The 19,115-nt window shown below is 40.0% G+C and overlaps 1 long non-coding RNA gene and 1 other non-coding gene across 2 annotated transcripts; one reads left to right on the top strand and one right to left on the bottom strand.

The window, feature by feature from the left end:
* Window positions 1-4,932: 4,932 nt before the first annotated feature.
* On the bottom strand, window positions 4,933-11,050 carry LOC103879566. Its single transcript, XR_002518618.2, has 2 exons — window positions 7,189-11,050; window positions 4,933-6,632 (listed from the first exon to the last, which is right to left on the bottom strand). It is a non-coding gene; the product is annotated as an uncharacterized LOC103879566 (long non-coding RNA).
* Window positions 11,051-16,798: 5,748 nt separating this feature from the next.
* LOC116271593 lies at window positions 16,799-16,905 on the top strand. Its single transcript, XR_004180205.1, has one exon. It is a non-coding gene; the product is annotated as a U6 spliceosomal RNA (small nuclear RNA).
* Window positions 16,906-19,115: the final 2,210 nt, after the last annotated feature.

Below are 19,115 nucleotides of genomic sequence, written 5' to 3'. Positions count from 1 at the left end.
TCAAACCGCTTACTGAATTGAGTGATTCCTTCCCCAACTGGTTTCCTTTCCCCACTATTTTATTTCTTTCCTATATCTAACTTCCATGTATGTGTATGTGTGTGTGTGTGGGTATGTGTGTGTGTACAAATATATGTTATTTGTGCTTTGGGACTCTTTCTTCTTATTGATTGGTGTATTCGTTTTCCACCAAACTTTAGTTTTATCACAAATCTGATAGCTAATAGAAATACTTCTCTTCTTTGTTCTTCGACATTTTAATGTCAATTCTTGGTCTTTTACTCCTTATATATAGTTTAGAATCAGTTTATCAAGTTCTAGAAAAAAAAATACTTGCATTTATTTTATGGCTTAATTTGAAAAGAATGGCTGGCTTTGAATTTTGTCTTCTCATATGTCTTGGGAATATTGGAGATAGCCCCTATCTAGTCCTAAAGTCAGTGGCTGGCATAGTTCTGTTCCTGGGTTCCAGGCTGCATCTGTCTCCCTGCGTATCTAAGCCCATAGCTTGCTAAAATCGACAGGTTAAAGTGATGGACAAGGAACCTTTTCTTCCACCTCCTTTCAGAAGCATGAGAGCCCTTTGCTAGCCTGCTCTGGTCCCTCTGCATTGAGTGAGCTTCTTAGACTCCCTCCACCTCTGGAAAATGGAACTTCTTGGCCATCACTTTCTGATTCCAGACCTGGAATACAGCTAGTGATTGTCTTCATCCCTGTTCACTGCTCTGAGTTAGTCTTCGAATTTTTATCCATTTAAGGGTTTTACTTGTTTAGGAACCCAGATTTTCCTTCTGGTTTTACATTTTTATTCTTTACTGATTTATTACTAACTAACTGTTTGAAGGTAACAGAGTTTTCAAAGAACAAATGTAGTACATCATCCTGATGGGAAGTGAAAGACTATTTGGCCCGGTGTGGTGGCTCACGCCTGTAATCCCAGCACTTTGGGAGGCTGAGGCTGGTGGATCACAAGGTAAGTTCAAGATCAGCCTGGCTAACATAGTGAAACCCCGTCTCTACTAAAAGTACAAAAAGTAGCTGGGTGTGGTGGCAGACGCCTATTGTCCCAGCTACTTGGGAGGCTAAGGCAGGAGAATCACTTGAACCCAGGAGGAGGGGGTTGCAGTGATCCAAGACGGTGCCATTGCACTCCAGCCTGGGCTGCAGAGTGAGACTCCGTCTAAAAAAAAAAAAATTTAAGTTTAAATTGTGACATGAAAATATCATTTTCCTTCCTATCTGTCACATTTTACTCTATACTTGAATTTATCCAATAGGTATATTCGCCTTTAATGTTAAGCTCTATTTTTCAATATTCATGGATTTATACACATTTCAGAGACAGAATAAACACATAATTGAATTTTTATTTAGGTTATTGGGGATTTGGCTATGTTTTTGAGCGTATGTGTGTGCATTTCAATAATGAGAAACTTCTAGTGTGTGTGTGAGCTTTGGAAAATTACTTTGTTTCTCTGTACTTCAGTTTCCTTTTCTGTAAAACACATGTAGTAATAATGTCTACTTTTTAGGACTCTTGAATTTATGTATGTAGATGAGTTAATATATTTCGAGCACTGAAAACACTGCTAGACACCTTGTAAGTTCTCTCCATGTTTACTGTTGTTATAACTACCTCTACTCGATCTCTTAATTTTGTGTTTTTAGTCAGGTTAGTCAAGAGTATGAAATTTATCTCTCTTTGATCTATTTTTTTCTCTTTTTTTCTTTACAAAGATAATCAAATATCTCTGTTCTTATCTTCCTTTATTTCCCCATGAGGATTTTACTTCTTTTTTCTTTTTTTTTAAATAGAGATGGGTTTTTGCCATGTTGCCCAGGCTGGTCTCAAACTCCTGAGCTCAAGTGATTCTCCTGCCTTGGTCTCCCAAGTGCTGGGATTACAGGTGTGAGCCACCTTGCCCAGCCAGATTTTACTTTAAAAAAAAAAATCTTGCCTTTGTCACTAATGAAATTACTTTTATTTTCTAGCTTTCTGTTGCTTGTGTAGAGGAATGCAATAGATTTTTGTGTATTTGTATCCTTGCAACCTTGCTGAATGTTTCTTCTAAAGATTATTTTTACTGCATTTTTTGTGTTTTGAACTCTGTATTATATAGCCATGATTTATTAAACTCTTTGGAGAGGCACTGTACTAAGATTATACACTAAACTCTATTATTCAGAAAATAAAACCCCTTTGTCAGTTAAGATGGGGCTCAACTTTAAATGCCAAACTTCCAAAAGGATAGTGGCTGAAACAAGACAGAAGTTTATTTCTTTCCCATGTAACTGTGGACCAGAGTTGGGCTGTCCAGGTTGTATAATAGCTCCAGAGTTATCAGGGACCAGGCTTCTATCATTTTACTCTCCCATTCTCAACAGATCACTTCTTCTTCATGGTCCAAGGCGGGGCTGCTTGGGTTCCAGTTATCACTTCCAAACCAAACCTGTCTCGCTGGGGTCAATGGTTTTATAATGAATGTTTTTGTAACTGATGGCCTAAATAGTTAATAGTAGTCCTTGCCTAAGCACCAAGTTCGTGACTAGACATCAATAGATTGCCTTCAAATTTGGTTGCGTGTGTACTTAAAATAAGCATACGTTCTTGGAATTCCTACTATAAACCAGGAACTTTCATGTGCAGTTCCTCATCTCATCTTCACAACAGCTCTTTAGGGTAAAGATTATTATCCCCACTCTACCAGTGAAGAAGCAGTGCAGGGCCCTCGCCGTTTCCGCACCCTCCAGTGCTTCTGAGCTCGTGTGTGCTGACACTGCATCGTTTCCACCAGCTCTCCTCCTTGCTCTCTTCAAAGCTTCTTTCTGGTTCCTTCTTTGGCAAAGAGGTTTTTTCTTCATCTATTGAGCAAAGAGAAAAGGGATTTACTAATTTAGAAAAGATGTATCTTGCTTTCAAACTGATGTTCCTTTGGCAGGAAACATCATTTATGGTATTTGAAATCCTTGAACTCTTCCCTCTGTTGCTACAAATAGGTTACTGTTATACATTCAAAATCAATAATCTTATGGAACTCTGATAACCATTTCAGAAACCTTACTATCCATCACCATCTCAGGCTCCTTACACCTTCTCCCCTTTCATTCAAACATTTAAGTAGAATCTCCTTTCTTTCTTTCTTTTTTCTTTCTTTCTTTCTTTTCTTCCTTTCTTTCTTTCTGTCTGTCTGTCTGTCTATCTTTCTTTCTTTCTCTCTCTCTCTCTCCCCCCCCCTTTCTTTCTTTCTTTCCTTCTTTGCAAGTCAATTTATGTTCCCTGTGTTACATTATCTGATGTGCTAACAATTCTTCCAAAAATAATGATACTGTAATACACAGTCCACTCCTCAATCTTCAGCTGTGCATCACTGATTATTTTTGAAAGTGGATGAAAACCTCAAATAGCTCAATCCAGTTTATTTTTATGTATGAGAAAAATGACTCAATTTTGTTTACTATAGGCTGTGTTTAAAAAAAAGTAACATTAAATGCTGACCATATCCTTTATAGCTTATACAGCCCTGGAATATGTCTCTGAATGGCTGTGAATGACAATGCTGAAGAATTTTATGTCAGTAGAACAATATGACAAAGGGCACTAATAAATTGAATTCTGTCCCTGTGTTAGAAGTTTTTCGCATTACTTCTTTAGCAGATATATCCGCACATACCTTAAACAACACTTCCTCATAAATAAAATTAGAAATCTGATATAAGAGGCAACACAGTATAGTAACAAGAAGATTAGCCTAGAGAGACAGAAGACCCTGTTTCTGAATGAACTTAGGCAAGTCACTTAAATTCTCTGTCCCTCTACTTCTCCTATAAGTTAGAAAACATAAACCATAAGATTTAAAGGCCCTTCTGTAAATAAAACTAACTTCTTGAAAAAATAACTAACAAATTACATGCATTTTTGAAGAATAAAATGAATATTAGCACAGAAAGTAAACATTACTTAATCATTTTTACCGCTTGTGAAACCATCTTAATTGTCCCATAGAGCTGATATTTCTGTTTTTTAAAATAAATGTAGAAATTGACCCTCCCAGTCTTAAAACTTGAAGCTTATATTTGTCCTATCTGAGTTTCTTCCTCAGGAAACCAACCTGCTGTCAAGGGCCTGAAACTCACCAGATCACCACATCCAGATGATGAGATGCCAGACCCCTCATTTCTCTTCCTTGCCCCACCCTAATTCCTGTTTTACATTCCTTCCTGCTATGGAAACCCTCAATTTTAGTTCATGGAGGATGGATTTGAGACTTATCTCCTATTCTCCCAGTTGATGTCACCCAAATAAAAAGCCTTCTCCCCTGGTGATATCATTTGGATATTTGTCCCTGCCCAAATCTCATGTTGAACATAATTCCCAGTGTTGGAGGTGGGGCCTAGTGGGAGGTGTTTGGATCAGGTGGTGGATCCCTTATGAGTGGTTTGGACCATCCCCTGAGGATAAGTGATATCTCACTCTGAGTTCACAGGAGATCTCGCTTTTAAAAGTGTGTGGTACCTTTCTCCTTACTCTCTCTCTCTTGCTTTTGCCATGTGATGTGGTTGCTCCCTCTTTGCCTTCCACCATGATTGGAAGTTCCTGAGGCCTCCCCAGAAGCAGATGCTGGTGTCATGCTTCCTGTACAGCTTGCAGAATCCTGAGCCAATTAAACCTCTTTCCTTATAAATTACCCATTCTCAGGTATTTCTTTATAGCAATGCAAGATTGGCCTAATACACCTAGCAATACTTGTTGTCTCTGTGATTGGCTTTCTCTGTGGTGAGCAATGGGACCTAGAGCAAACCCCTCATGATTTGGTAATCATTGCTCCACTGCATTTTAACCCATATGTTGTAACAGAGTTGAAATGGTATTTTTCTGTTGTGAAAAGATTCAACTTCATATGCACATTTAATAATGAATCATTAACCATATGCTTTCTTTCCCAAATGCATCCTTCAATATACATAAATAGAAACATGGTAATGAATAATGTTTCTACACATGCAAGTTAACATACTTTCCCAAGCACCCAGATAGTAAATAGGATATGATATGGACACTGGTGAGGATAAAGGTTCTTATCAACAATATAAATATATAGAACAAGTTAAGCTCTTTGTGCTAGAAAGCAGGACTAGGAATACACCATATCAAAATGAAAGCTCATGTGGCAGGATAATAATTGCCATATTAAGTCCCTTTGGTGCATCATTAAATTTATTTTCTCGGATTCCTTGTTCCTTTCCTTTCTGACTGCTAGATATAGGTCTTTTGTGCTCTAGAGAACAGAGAACTCAGAATACTTCGTTTTTAGGAGGTGGAAAGAGAGATGAAATGCTTGGTCCAGGTGTAAACTGGAAGCACATTTGAATAGCGAGCCTCTTCTCATAGCATAGAAAAGAGCCCCCTGGGCTGGGCCCTGGAGGTGTTGCTGAGGAGGAAGCCCTGGTCTTTGCTGCCCTCCACTGAGACCAAGTGAGTTCCAAAAGCTGTGTTGTGCAGTGGGTGGATTCAGCGGTAGAACTCTCAGAAAACTTGGAAAGCCCAGGTTAGAGGTCACTTGTGAGGCTCTGGAAAGTCACTAAAGCAAATGGAACTTGACATTCTCCTTCGATTCTGCAGCAACTGCAGCACGGTGGTGATGGCAGGGCTGTTGTAGGCCAAGACAGGCCTAAGACAATCCTTTGTCTTCCAGAAGACCACCAGGATGGCTACATAGTAGAAAGGAGAGCTTTATTGGTGATATCAGTTTTCAGATCAGGAGGAGACAGTGTCTGGTATGTGTCGAAGATTTTCTCTCTTCGAAGAGGAAAGGTGGGGGTTGGGTTTTCTGTCTCACAGGGCCTGCGTCACACAACAGAGTTGAGGTTTTGGGGAAAAGCTACTCATATTTGTGAGGTGAGTGAAGCACATGCACAGTGGGTAAACATACATGTAACATACATCCCATGCTCACTGTGGAGCAGGGTTTTAGCATTAAAATGAGGTGGGATATTTGGCTCTTTACATCAAAGGGTGAACTATAGGACACAAAGACATTTTGTGTGCAGCCTCAATGAGCTGCTGAAACTGGCTTAAGGTCCGTAACTGCTTATCAGGAAAGAGTGTTTGAAAGGCCATGCCTCTGTCCAGCCAGAGTCGTAGCAGCAAATCCGAGTTGGAATTTGCCTGATAATTCCAATTATTGGGAAGTTTAGTAGGAGTGTGGTTTTCTTGTAGCCAAAGGAATTTAGAAATCTACCATGCCAGCCAGGGCCTGAACCCTCAACCCAGAGGCAATTTTTGTTTACTTAACCTTAGGGTTCATCTGAATTGATAAAGGGGCATATTTTGGTCTTTCAGACGACACCCTGCAGCCTCCTCACTCGGCCTCAGAAGGGCATGGGAGAGAGTTTAAAGCTCCCTGACCACCTCCCTCCCTCCAGGAACAGGGGTCGATTCTGGAATCAAATTACTGGAGTCCAAATTCCACCCCTGCCACTTAACAGTTGTGTGAACTTGAGCAAATTACCTAACATCCCTGGGTCTTCATTTTCTTCTCTGTAGTAGGAGGATAATAAAAATGCCTGCTCCGTTTAGTTTATTATGAGATTAAGTGAGATTAGCCTTTTGACACATTTAACCTGACTGACACCTGGAAAAAAAAAAAAAAGTAAATACTATGATTCTTATCATGATTGTCTCAGAAAAACCACTGTTCTGAAAATGTAAATTATTCAAATACCACATAAGCTAATACTTTGTGAATGTATTTCTAACTGGAACAATCCATCAATGCAAAGGTAGGCAAATAAGTGTAACTAAAGCTAAGAGGGAAGAGTGTTCAAAGGCACAGAGAAGTAAGGGGATGGGCTCACCAGGGTCAGTGAGTGTGTGCGCCCCACCACTACAGCAGCTTTCGAGTGAGCATAAGCTCTGAGGGGAAACAGATCACAGAAATGCACCTGTGCGTGGGGCTGGTTGGGCTGCTGGGGCGTGTATGCATGTGCAGGGTGAAAATAAACATCCTAGGGTTAATTTAGCCTGAGACTGAGGCATAGCTCAGAATAAAGCCTTGTAAGAAATGATTTTCTGCTGCATGATTTCCAAACTGTAGCCTCCAAACCCTTTGTTTATTTGAAATCTAGTCTATGAATAGAATAAAAAAGCAGAGTTGTTCTCCCTGGTTATTTCTCCCTCTGTGGTCTCACCGTCCTCCAGTGGCTCCATGAAATGGGGTAGAGACCACGGATGCCTCTGTTCCTGGGATCCCACATGCTTCTAGGAGTCTAGTCACCTCTAACAGGGCTCTCTCCAGGAACCATGGTTTGCCTCGTCCTTCCCCCAAGCCTAAGGAAATCACTTCCTATTTGCAGGACTATCTGCTCTAACTACTTCCTCTATCCTAGGGCATCATCCTTGAGTCTTTATGGTTCTATTTTACAAAAGCAACCAGGCTTGGAACCGTCTCTGGTTTTCTGCCCTGGTGAGCCTTCCCTGAGATAATGAGCAGGGGTGGGCTATGCTTGGCCCAGTAGAAAGAAAGGAGGGGACATCTGCGGTGGGTGGGGGTGTTATCAAAATATCTAGCCAGGCAGTTTTCTGTGTGTTAGGAGATAATGTTTTTCTCTGTCTGCCACATAAAGACTGTAAACTCTGTGAAGACTGGGCCCAGAATGGGCAGTGTGCACAGAAACTGACAAACGGTTAAGAACTTAGAGAGAGAGAGAGAGGGAGGGGGAGACAGAGAAAGAGGGAGAGAGAGAATACATTAACTGCTAAAGCTGCACAGAAAATTAACTGCTAAAGCTGCACAGAAAACACTGTGAAAACTACTCATTTGTCCAAATCATTGACAGGATGACATATTAACCATCTGGAATGTATGCCCTCTTCTCTAAATCTCATGAATTACCCCATGTCCCTTTGCAGGTTTTCCGGTGGTTCTCCCATAACTGTCAGCAAGGGCTACCTTATATCTTAGCTACTGTTTCTATTTAAAGATGGCTCAGCCTTCTACTACGCCTCCTGTAGCAATGGCTAATCACTTGTCAGAAGCCTGTAAGAGAGTTCTTTGTGTACTTGAAAACACCTGGATCATCCCTGTGCCTGCTTTTCCGTGAATCAAACAATCCAAACTCAATAATATTATTTTTCACAAACCCTATTTTTCATTAGTTTGTGATTTGGGGCTGTTAATGTTTTCTCTGGTTTCAGCCAAATTTTGTATGTTACTTTCTAAATGTAGAGACCAGGGTGGGAGTTGGGAGTATGATGAGAAATTACTTAATGGGTGAAATGTATGTTAGTCTTGTGATGGATACCCAAAAACCCTGGCTTGACCACTATACAATCAATGCATGTAACAATATTGCCCTTGGACCCCACAGATTTATGGAAATTAAGACTATTTTTAAAAAAAGTACAGACTAGAGTGAAAACAATTTTAATTGCCCCACTAAATTAACCGTTGCTTTGCATTCCTTCCTGAAGCATACTTACAGGTACCCACAGCGCATTGCTGGGAGCTAGGCTCAGGAACTATTTGCTAGAAAAACTGAGGTCAAGTTGGAATGCTGGCTCTGATACTTCCCAACCCCGTGAACTTGAGCAAACAGCTTAATATTGTGTGATAATCATAGCAGCGGCCCCCGTGGGTGGCTGAGAGGGTCCGTGAGTTCATACACGTGGAGCATTTAGAACAATGGCCAGGACAAAGTATAAGTTCAATAAATATTTGTTATTAGTTCTGTTGTTATTGTTGTTACTGCTGTTATAATTATTACTACTATTACATATCAGACTCAGTGTACTCAAAAGAAACTTAAAATACGGTGAGTCACAGGCAGCCTGCAGTAGGGAAGAAAGAGAAAGTAAGTAGGGGAAGGACACAAGATGAGTGGAGACCTTAAAGATTCCCGCCCACCTCATTAACTACATCCAGACTTTGTTCTCCAAGTCTGGTATGGTACCTGGTTCCTGTTCCATAAATATTCATTAGATGGATTAATCCAATTTACCTTCTCACCATCTTTCTGTCAGCAAGCAACTTTTTAAAGTCTATTACATGACCATAGAACAAACTAAGTGTCTCCCTGGAGAGACTTCCTTGGAGAAAGCTTTCCTCCTGCTCTCCCCAGGGCACATTTTCTAAGCAATTCTAGGAAACTCTACAGTTGTTGCTGGAAGAAAAGTAACTCAAAGCCCAGCGTCTGTCCGCAGGGCCTACAGGTGATGACACCTTGTATAGGTGACATATATTTCCATGTGTTCAGAGCACAGCCCTCCAAAGTTAAACGTGCCTGAGCTGATTATTGTCTGTCTATGCCAGACAATAATCGATTACGCCAGTGAGTGCCAGAGGCAGCAGAAACTGAAGAGTAAAGAACGATCTTTTATCAAAAACCCCAAACTGATTGCGGAGTAGCTCCAGTACTCTGGATCCGCGAGCAAGACAGCGGGGTTTGCTCCACTCTGCTCCTCCGTCCTTCTATGCTCTGCTTCAGCCGAGTGTGCAAGGGACATATGCCTGGGCTCTGACAGCCCCACCCCGTCCCTAGGGAAGAACCCACGGCTTGCCCTTCTCCCGCCCCTCTCAGGCGACCGCCCTGAATCAGATGGTTCTTGCTTCAACACAATGGATATGTCCTTTACTTGTGCTGTTTCTGTCTTACATTGACTAGTTTGTGGTCCTATTAAAAGGAAAAAAAACCTACTTATTTAATATGCTGTTCAAATTCCTGCTTCCCAAAGAAAACTACAGCATTACTATAGATGTAAACATCCTTCATGACAGCGGCGAATGCAGCCCAGCACTGTAACTACCATCTGTTCCCTTCATGACCACACATCGTATCAAGGACAGTTGTTCAGCTTTAGGAGAAGCTTACATCTTGGTACATCACAATAATAAATGGAACTTTAAAAATAATCATCTATATAGATAACAATAAAAATTATACGGCAAACTACTAGAAACACTCTCATGAAAATCCAGAATAAAATAAAGGAGCCCAATACTATGATGGTTATTTAATATTTTAGGTAGTTGTTGACAATTTCAAGAAAGCATGAAACACACATTAGGTGCATATGTAAAGAAAAGAAAACAATAAAATTATCGTTTCTTGTAGATGGCATAATTTTAAGCCTAGGAGTAGTAAAACAATCAGCTGAAAAATTACGAGAATTCTAAAAATTCAAGGAAATAATTACATACAAGGTAAATATACTAAAATGAATAGTGTTCATATATATCGGCAATAGCCAATTTTTAAAAAATTGTAATTAAAACAAGTTTTTATTCTTAATAATAAACAGTAGACAGATATAATAATAGACAGTATTCCGGATACACATTCTTAAAAATCGTCGTGGCTTAGCTGAGCACAGTGGCATGTACCTAGGGTCCCAGCTGCTAGGTAGGCTGAGGCAGGAGGATCACTCGAGCCTAGGAGTTCAAGGCTGTAGTGAGCTGTGATTGCGCTGCTGCACTACAGCCTAGACAACAGAGCAAGACCTTGTCTCAAAAAAAAAAAAAAAAATGAAAATCCTTGTGGCCTAAGAGAAAAACTGGGAAAACACAGAGTAGTAGAAAGATTAGAAGAATGAAGCAATGTAAGTGAACACCATACCTACGGGTCACTGAGGCAGCCTGGCTGCAGAGGCAGGTTACCACCCAGCCCACTCCATCACTACGGGACGGGGCCCATGTGTTACTGGAGTCCTGGAGACTTGCCAGGCAAGCTCCCCAGCAGGGCCTTGGCCATCTCAGATTCCCCTGCTTGGATCTTTCCACAGGTCTTGTCACAGCAAATGCCCACCCGCTTCCTGCCTCTGCTCAAAAGTCACTTCTCAGTTTCTATTGTACCCTGGCACCAGTCTATTAAAATTACAAAGCACATCACTGACCCATCTCCCTTGGCCTGCTTTATTTTCTCCCTTGCACTTATCAGCTCAAACATAGTACATCATTGACTCATTTGTTCACGGTCTTTCTCTACCAATGCAAGCGCCATGAGGGCAGGGATAGTTTTAGTCTTGTTCACTACCATATTGAAAGAATGAGTGTAACAAAACATGCACAATTTCTTTTTTATTTATTTATTTATTTATTTATTTATTATTATTATACTTTAAGTTCTAGGGTACATGCACATAACGTGCAGGTTTGTTACATATGTATACTTGTGCCATGTTGCTGTGCTGCACCCATCAACTCGTCAGCACCCATCAACTCGTCATTTACATCAGGTATAACTCCCAATGCAATCCCTCCCCCCTCCCCCCTCCCCATGATAGGCCCCGGTGTGTGATATTCCCTTCCCGAGTCCAAGTGATCTCATTGTTCAGTTCCCACCTATGAGTGAGAACATGCGGTGTTTGGTTTTCTGTTCTTGTGATAGTTTGCTAAGAATGATGGTTTCCAGCTGCATCCATGTCCCTACAAAGGACACAAACTCATCCTTTTTTATGGCTGCATAGTATTCCATGGTGTATATGTGCCACATTTGCTTAATCCAGTCTGTCACTGATGGACATTTGGGTTGATTCCAAGTCTTTGCTATTGTGAATAGTGCTGCAATAAACATACGTGAACATGCACAATTTCAAAAGAAAACCACCAAAAATAAAACATTAACTGGGCTATGGGAATGACATTATGGGTAATTATTTTTCTAATATTTTCCATACCTTTTATAGCTTGAATTGTTGCCTTTATTAAAATAAGTTTATATTTTAGGAGAGTTATTGTTCTCATGCCTACCTAGCTCATTCCTCAAACTGTTTTCTAGGGAAGAAAGCACAGAGCAAGGAACAGACAGGCTCATCATGCAGGCTGATGACAAAAAAACCCCACACACAATCTATTTTCATTAGGCCTCCTTTAGTTTCATTGTTTTAAATCAAGTTAAATGTTCTTAACTGTAACTGTCATCTGTTTCTTGTGATCACACTTTTATCTTTACTTTTTAATTACCATTTTTAAAAATAGATCATACAATCCTTTCTGATTCCAAATTGAATACCTCCAGCTATTCCCAAACTTACACAAGTAAGATTAATTTACATTTAATCTAAATGGTCCTAAAAGTATGCTTCTTTAGTTAATAATGCTCAGTGAATTTTCTGTTTTAGTTTTATCACAGCTGCTGAATCTATTCTTTTTAAAAAACTCACTCTTACCCTTCACACACATTTTTTGGACTACTACATAGGGGTGTGTGTGTGTATACATATATATATATATATCTAGAGAGAGAGAGGTTTTTTTTTTTTTTTTTTTGAGAGACAGGGTCTTGCTACACTGCTCAGGCTGGTCTAGAACTCCCAGTCTCAAGCAATTCTCCTACCTTGGCTCCCCATAGCGCTGGGATTATAGGCATGAGCCACTGTGCCCAGCCTGGCCTATTATATTTTAAATTGAGTTACTAAAAATTAAAATTAGACCAGGCGTGGTGGCTTACACCTGTAATCCCAGCACTTTGGGAGGCCAAGGCAGGAGGATTGCTTGAGCCCAGGAGTTTGAGACCAACCTGGGAAAGATGGGGAGACACCCTCTCTACAAAGAAAAAAAAAAATTCACTGGGTATGCTGGCACTGACCTGTAGTCCTAACTATAGGAGGCTGAGGTGGGAGGATCCCTTAAGCCCAGGAGTTTGAGGCTGCAGTGAGCTATGATTGCACCACTGCACTCCAGCCTGGGTGACAGAGGGAGACCCTGCCTCTAACAAAAGATAAATGAATTAAAATTATTTATTAGGTCATTGCTTTAAGAAACTTTTGTGTTTAGTTCAGACAACATAGTTGAAGATGGTTCCTAGTAACTCCTGAAGAAAAAGACCCTCAGTCTTTGTGCAAGTGAGGGTAGACTTGGAGCCTGGTCACCAAGTTCCTTGGAGGAATTCTTGGTAAGTATGGTACACTCAGGAGGCCTTTAGTTACACTCCTTAGCTTTATGGTTAGTTCCATAATAAAAGCTTTAGGGCCTATTTCCAGCCAGCCTTCTTTTTCATTCCAGAGAAGGAAAATATCGGCCACATCATGGTTCCCAGGAAAGACTCTAGAAAGCCTAATTAAACTTTAATTATAACTTAGTGATTATGGACTTGGAATCAAAGTTTATATGATAGCTATGTCTAATTTTATTAAAAAGTCCATGGCTTGTCATTCCTACATTTTCGGGAACTGTTCAAGATTTACTGCTAAGCAAAGCCCAAGCACTTTTGGAATGAGGTGATCTCATAGCCCTCATGAAAGGACTTTGTAACCTTTCCAAAGCCCCAAATGTTGCCACTCAACCAAAAATTAAACTGGCAGCTGCCCACCTGCTCTCAGCACACTCCAAGTGGCAGGAAGCCCTTAAGCCGTCGGTTCCTGGACAACCGTTTGTACATTTCCATTCAGTGACCCAAACAGTCTCTATCAAGGCCACTTTGTGGGGTCTCCATTCCTTTCTCTGTTCTCTTGGCCCCCAAGAGCTCATGATGTAACTCTCCGGCAAAGCAGGCTTGCCAAAAGATGTTTGCTTCACTGCATCCTCACGAGCAAAACTATCACACATTTATCCTGAAGCAATATCTAAATGCCCAAGATCAAAATGTCAGTGAAGATGTTAGGATATTCTGCATGATTAGACCATGCCTTTATATCAGAGATCCACCACTCAGTTCTGTGTCCAGACTGCACCTGTTGGGCTGTATGTGAAGGCCATATCCGGGTGCACGAGATCCCCAGAGCTGGGCTCAAACAGTCACTCAACATGGAAATGTTCGATCATGGAGACACTACTCTCAAGGGATATTTGCTAATAAACCAGAAAACAGAATCTGTAGCTGAGACTGCCAATGTTTCCCTCTGTCCATTCTCTCCTTCTTCCTGTACCCTCAATTTAAGACGAGCCCATGGCTACCCAGTCAAAAACTCCATTTCCTAGTTCCCTTGTCGCTGGACGTGGCCTCGCAACTAAATTCCAGCCAACAAATGTGTGTCCATGTGACGTGTGCAACTTCTGAGTTGTGTGTCTAAAGGGAAGGGAGAGGTGTTCCCCCTCCCCACAGGCAGGAAAGTGGACAGAAGCATGAACTAGCAGAACACAAGATGGAAGCCTTGTGTTGAGAACAGAATAACAGCAAAGAATCTAGGTCCTCAATGCCACAGAGGCACAGTATCAGCTCTGGGCTGTTCACACTCACACTGTTATGTGAGGTAGAAATACAGCCCTATCTTGTTGAAGCCACTGTTGTTTTGGCTTCTGATATAGCAGACTTGTATTCCAACTAAAACAAACCAAAGGTCAAGATCTGGAAAGGCAGAAAATTAGCCTATCAAGCTGTTTTGGTTATGTAGACAAGATAATAGAAAATAAACTAAGGTCAAAAATAGGAATTAAACACTGTAGGATGACTATAGTTAACAATAATGTATTACATAGTTTCAAATAGCTAGAAGGAGGATAACTGAATGCATTCTAAGGAAGATAAATGTTTGAGATTACGGATATGCTAATTACCTTGACCACTATACATTTGTGTATTGCAACATCACTATGTCTCCCATTAGTATGTGCAATTATTCTAATATAATGGGAATTCCAAAAAATAAAAAAAGTGGAGGATGATCAAGTTAAAATGAAATGTTTCAGAGCCCACTTTGTGAACCCGGAAGATCCGTCAGCATCCTCCGCATATGCCCATCCAGAGACAACCACTTAATGGGACCGAGACAAGCTCAGTGCCATGACTGGCATACCTTAGCTCTTAATTCATTGGGTAGGGCTTTGGGCTCGTAACTTTGTAATAAATTTAGATTCTTTTCCCTGTCATATGAGAAGAATAATTGAATGAAGTGGAGTTATTCGGCCTACATCTAAATGAAACCTGCAGAATTTTAACATGAATATTTCATATTGAATGTGAATGATCACAAATCACTAGACTGTTGACTCCCAGTTGTATTTGTCCTAAAACAATATCCTCTTTGAATACTGTACTAACATTCAATTTTTGCATTTATTTTTGGTTTCTGCAATCAGATTAGAAAAACTAACCAATGACTAGGAAACTCTAGACTTTAGTCATAATAGAAAGCAAGAGTTATTTTCAGTTGTCTTTCATGTGGGGTTGATAATGATTCGTTAATTATCTTTCTAATTAGTTTTGTGATTAAATCTTGTATAGGATCTTCAGTGTATAATCAGAACTAATCTCCATACTCTTGTTGAATCCCAGGGAATTTTCTTATGAGCCATGTAAGGACTAAAAAGAAAATTTCTTTTGATTCCAAGCAAAATTTTAATGACACAACTAATTAGAGGAGAGATATTCAGATTCTTACTAGAATTTGGTCACTATACTCATCTTTGTTAAAATTAGGAACATAAGATATTTTTGCTTCCATACAATAAAAAAGACTGAATTCCAGAAATATACTAAATTACTGAATGTATTCCAGAGCTGGCATGGTGACTCACACCTGTAATCTCAACATTTTGGGACGGCAGGGTGGGACGGTAGCTTCAACTCAGGAGTTCCAGCCTGGGCAACATAGTGAGATCCTGCTTCTATTTTTTAAAAAAATAAAGAAGAAAATGGGGGAAAATGTATGTATTCTAATTTTAGGTTTCTCTGTGTGAAGATATGTCCCTCTTCCAAATAAAAAAAAACAAAAAACACAACTTTCAGTGCTACTTCTATTGCTATGTAGGTAATATATATTTTTATTAATTTTAATTGGAATTTTTTTGAGACAGGATCTCACTCTGTTGCCCAGGCAGGAGTGCAGGGGTACAGTCATGGTTCACTGAAGCCTCAACCTCCTGGACTCAACAAATCCTTCCATCTCAGCCTCCCGGGTAGCTGAGACCACAGGCACATGCCACCATGCCCAGCTAATTTTTATATTTCTTGTAGAGATTTTGTATTTTTTCACCATATTGACCAGACTGGTCTTCAGCTCCTGGGCTCAAGTGATCCACCCACCTCAGGCTCCCAAAGTGCTGGGATTACAGGCGTGAGTCGTTGCACTTACCCAGTTGATAACATATACAATGGAGAGAAAAAATGACTTCATAGAGATAGTAATTGTGGTTTTCAGTGGGCATCATCGCAGTAAGTAGTTATGAACCATCAGTTGCTGATTAAATTCCAATACCTCTCAATGTCTAAGAAGGCAGTAACTAAGCACCTTTTGGCTCCAGAGGAGAGACTGTGCTCAGAATCATCCCTAGAAAATGATGAAGAGTCCTCTGCCCCAGGACAAGCTCTTCTGTGAGTCTGCAGGTAAAAGCTCCCATGTAAAGGCATAAACCCAGTAAATTCTCATGAAACTCTAAACAGAGAATTTTCTAACTTGATTTTCATAGTCAAGAGGCATGTGTTAGAGAGATATAGGAAATAGACACATGAAAGAACATCTGAGACATTGAAGGCAGGGGGAATCTTCAAGATGGCACTGAACCTGGAGGGTGACACTCTGGTAACCTCAGAGAGGACGAGAACTGTATCCCGTCCTCACCCCACAGACACACACACAACTTCCCAATCTGGCTGAGGAAACATTTGGTGGAAATAATTCAGTGACAGCAGTGTTTTGCAAAAGGCATCTGCAGAGGGCATTCATATTCAGATAAAGCCCCATCTCTAGAGCTGTACATATAACGTGATGTGTAAAATGCTACAAGAACTGAAAGACGATAGTAATGGAAATTCCATGATAAACTCTATATAACTGGGACTAAAGGCATCTGAACTTTGAAGACTTAAATTTAAATAACTCCAATCAGACGCAGAACACAGTTTGTACTAAGAGATGGTAACCAGTGTTGGCTTTGGCCACATATATATACTAAAATTGGAACTATTCAGAGAAGATTAGCATGGTCCCTATGCAAGGATGACACGCACGTGTGTGAGTGTTCCTGTTTCTATGTGTGACTAGTGTCTCCATCAGTGTGCAAATGATGTGGATTTCATTAAGTTGGACTAAGTAATCTTCCTTGAATGGATTACCAACGCACCCAATGAAATCAACCATGCTAACTCTTTGCACACCAAATAAAAATTTTGAAAAAGAAAGATAGTAACTGTCCAGTTGTGGACTTGCATGAGGTAGATGTCAACCAGTGTGAGGTCAAGAAGTAGAACTATAAGCTGTGGAACCAGCAAAGGGAAACAAAAGTCCTTTTCAGCTGTTTCCCCACCCACATTGGACTGAGAGTTTAGCAGTACTCAAGGCAGCAGGAACAAGTAACATCAGAACAACAGTGCTATACTCACACATTTTATATACTTCATGGTATTTATCTCTTTGGGTTTGTTATACAGTGCAGGTTAAGTTTGGTTAATCTTTTTGCTTGCCCAAGGTTGTCTCACTTTGTAATCCCCTTTCAGATATTGTGAACGGTAAATATTGGAACAGGCACCCCTCTCTTACTTACTCAAGGATGTCTTCCCAGCAATTCTTTCCTCCTGCTCCTTTGTCGTCGGCTTTCTTATACATAATTCTCATGAGCAAAGAGTCATTTTAAATATTTTTTCTCCCATCTGAAAATAAAACAAAACCTACTATTTACTCCACTTCTACCACTACAGTTTCATTTCTCCACTCCCATCTACAGCAAAACTCCTTTGAAAACTCTCTGAATTCACTGCCTCCACTCTCTCTCATCCTATTCTCTCACTGTTCTTTATTTTTGTAGAAGTAAAATTCCATGTAACATAAAATTAATCATTTTAAAGTGGGTCATTCAGTAGCATTTAGTAAATTTTCAATGTTGTGCTACCACCACCTCTATCTAGTTCCAAAAACACTTCCATCACCAAAAAAATAAAACTCCATGCTCCTTGAAGAGGTCCTTCCCATTTTCCCTTCCTCCCAGCCTCTAATAACCACTAATCAGCTTTCTGTTTCAGTGGACTTACCTATCCTGAATATTTCATATAAATGAAATTATGCAATATGTGGCCTACTGTGAATGCTTCTTTCATTTAGCATGTTTTCAAAATTCATCTACATTGTAGCATGTTATTAGTATTTGTTTTCCTTTTTATGGCTGAAAAACATGCCACTGTATGGATATATTACATGCTTTTGTTTTTTGGTTTTTTTGACACAGGGTCTCCCTCCATCACCCAGGCTGGACTGCAGTGGTGTGATCACAGGTCACCGCAGACTCCACCTCCTGGGCTCAAGTGATCCTCCTGCCTCAGCCTTTCTAGTAGCTGGGACTATGGGCATGGACCATCACTCTTGGCTAATTATATCTTATTTTATTTTTTGTAAAGATGGGGTCCCACTATGTTGGCTAGTCTGGTCGTGAACTCCTGGTCTCAAGTGATCCTCCTGTCTGGCCTCCCAAAGTGCTGGGATTACAGGTGTGAGCCAGCGTGCCTGGCCTATCACATGTTCTTTATATGTTCATCCATTGATGGACACTGGGTTATTTCCACCTTTTGGCTATTGTGAATGATGCTGTTATGAACATTCATGTATAGGATTTCATTTAAACTTCTGTTTCCAGTATGAATATGTATCTGGGAATATAATTACTAAGTCATATGGTAATTCTGTTTAACTTTTTGAGGAACTGCCAAACTATTTTCCTCAGTGGCTGGACCATTTTGTATTTCCAACAATAGTATGTGTAGGCTGCAATTTCTCCACATTTTGGCCAACGCTTGTCATTTTCCCTTAAAAAATTTTTTTCATTATAGCCTTCCTACAGGGTGTGACACGATATCTTATTATGGTTTGGGTTTGCATTTACCTAAAGACCAGTGATGTTGAGGTTCTTTTGAGGTGCTTGTTGACCATTTGTACATCTTATTTAGAGAATTTTCTATTCAATTCCTTAGCTGATTTTTTAATTGAATTGGGTTTTTTTGTTGTTGATGTTGAGGTGTAAGAATTATTTATATATTCTAGATATTAAACCCTTATCTGGAATATAATTTACAAACACTTTATCTCATTCTGCAGGTCATCTTTTCATTTTCATTTTCTTGATAATGTCCTTTAAGGTACAAAGATTTTTAACATTTTGCTGATGTCCAATTTATTTATTTTTGTTACTCATGTTTTTGGTTTCATAACCAGAAATCATTTCCAAATTCAATGTCACTGTATTTCTTCTAAGAGT

Source organism: Papio anubis, chromosome 19 (genome assembly GCF_008728515.1).
Source record: "Papio anubis isolate 15944 chromosome 19, Panubis1.0, whole genome shotgun sequence".
NCBI lineage: Eukaryota > Metazoa > Chordata > Mammalia > Primates > Cercopithecidae > Papio > Papio anubis.
The sequence above is the reverse complement of the archived record's forward strand: the minus strand, read 5'-3'. Positions and strand labels throughout refer to the sequence as shown.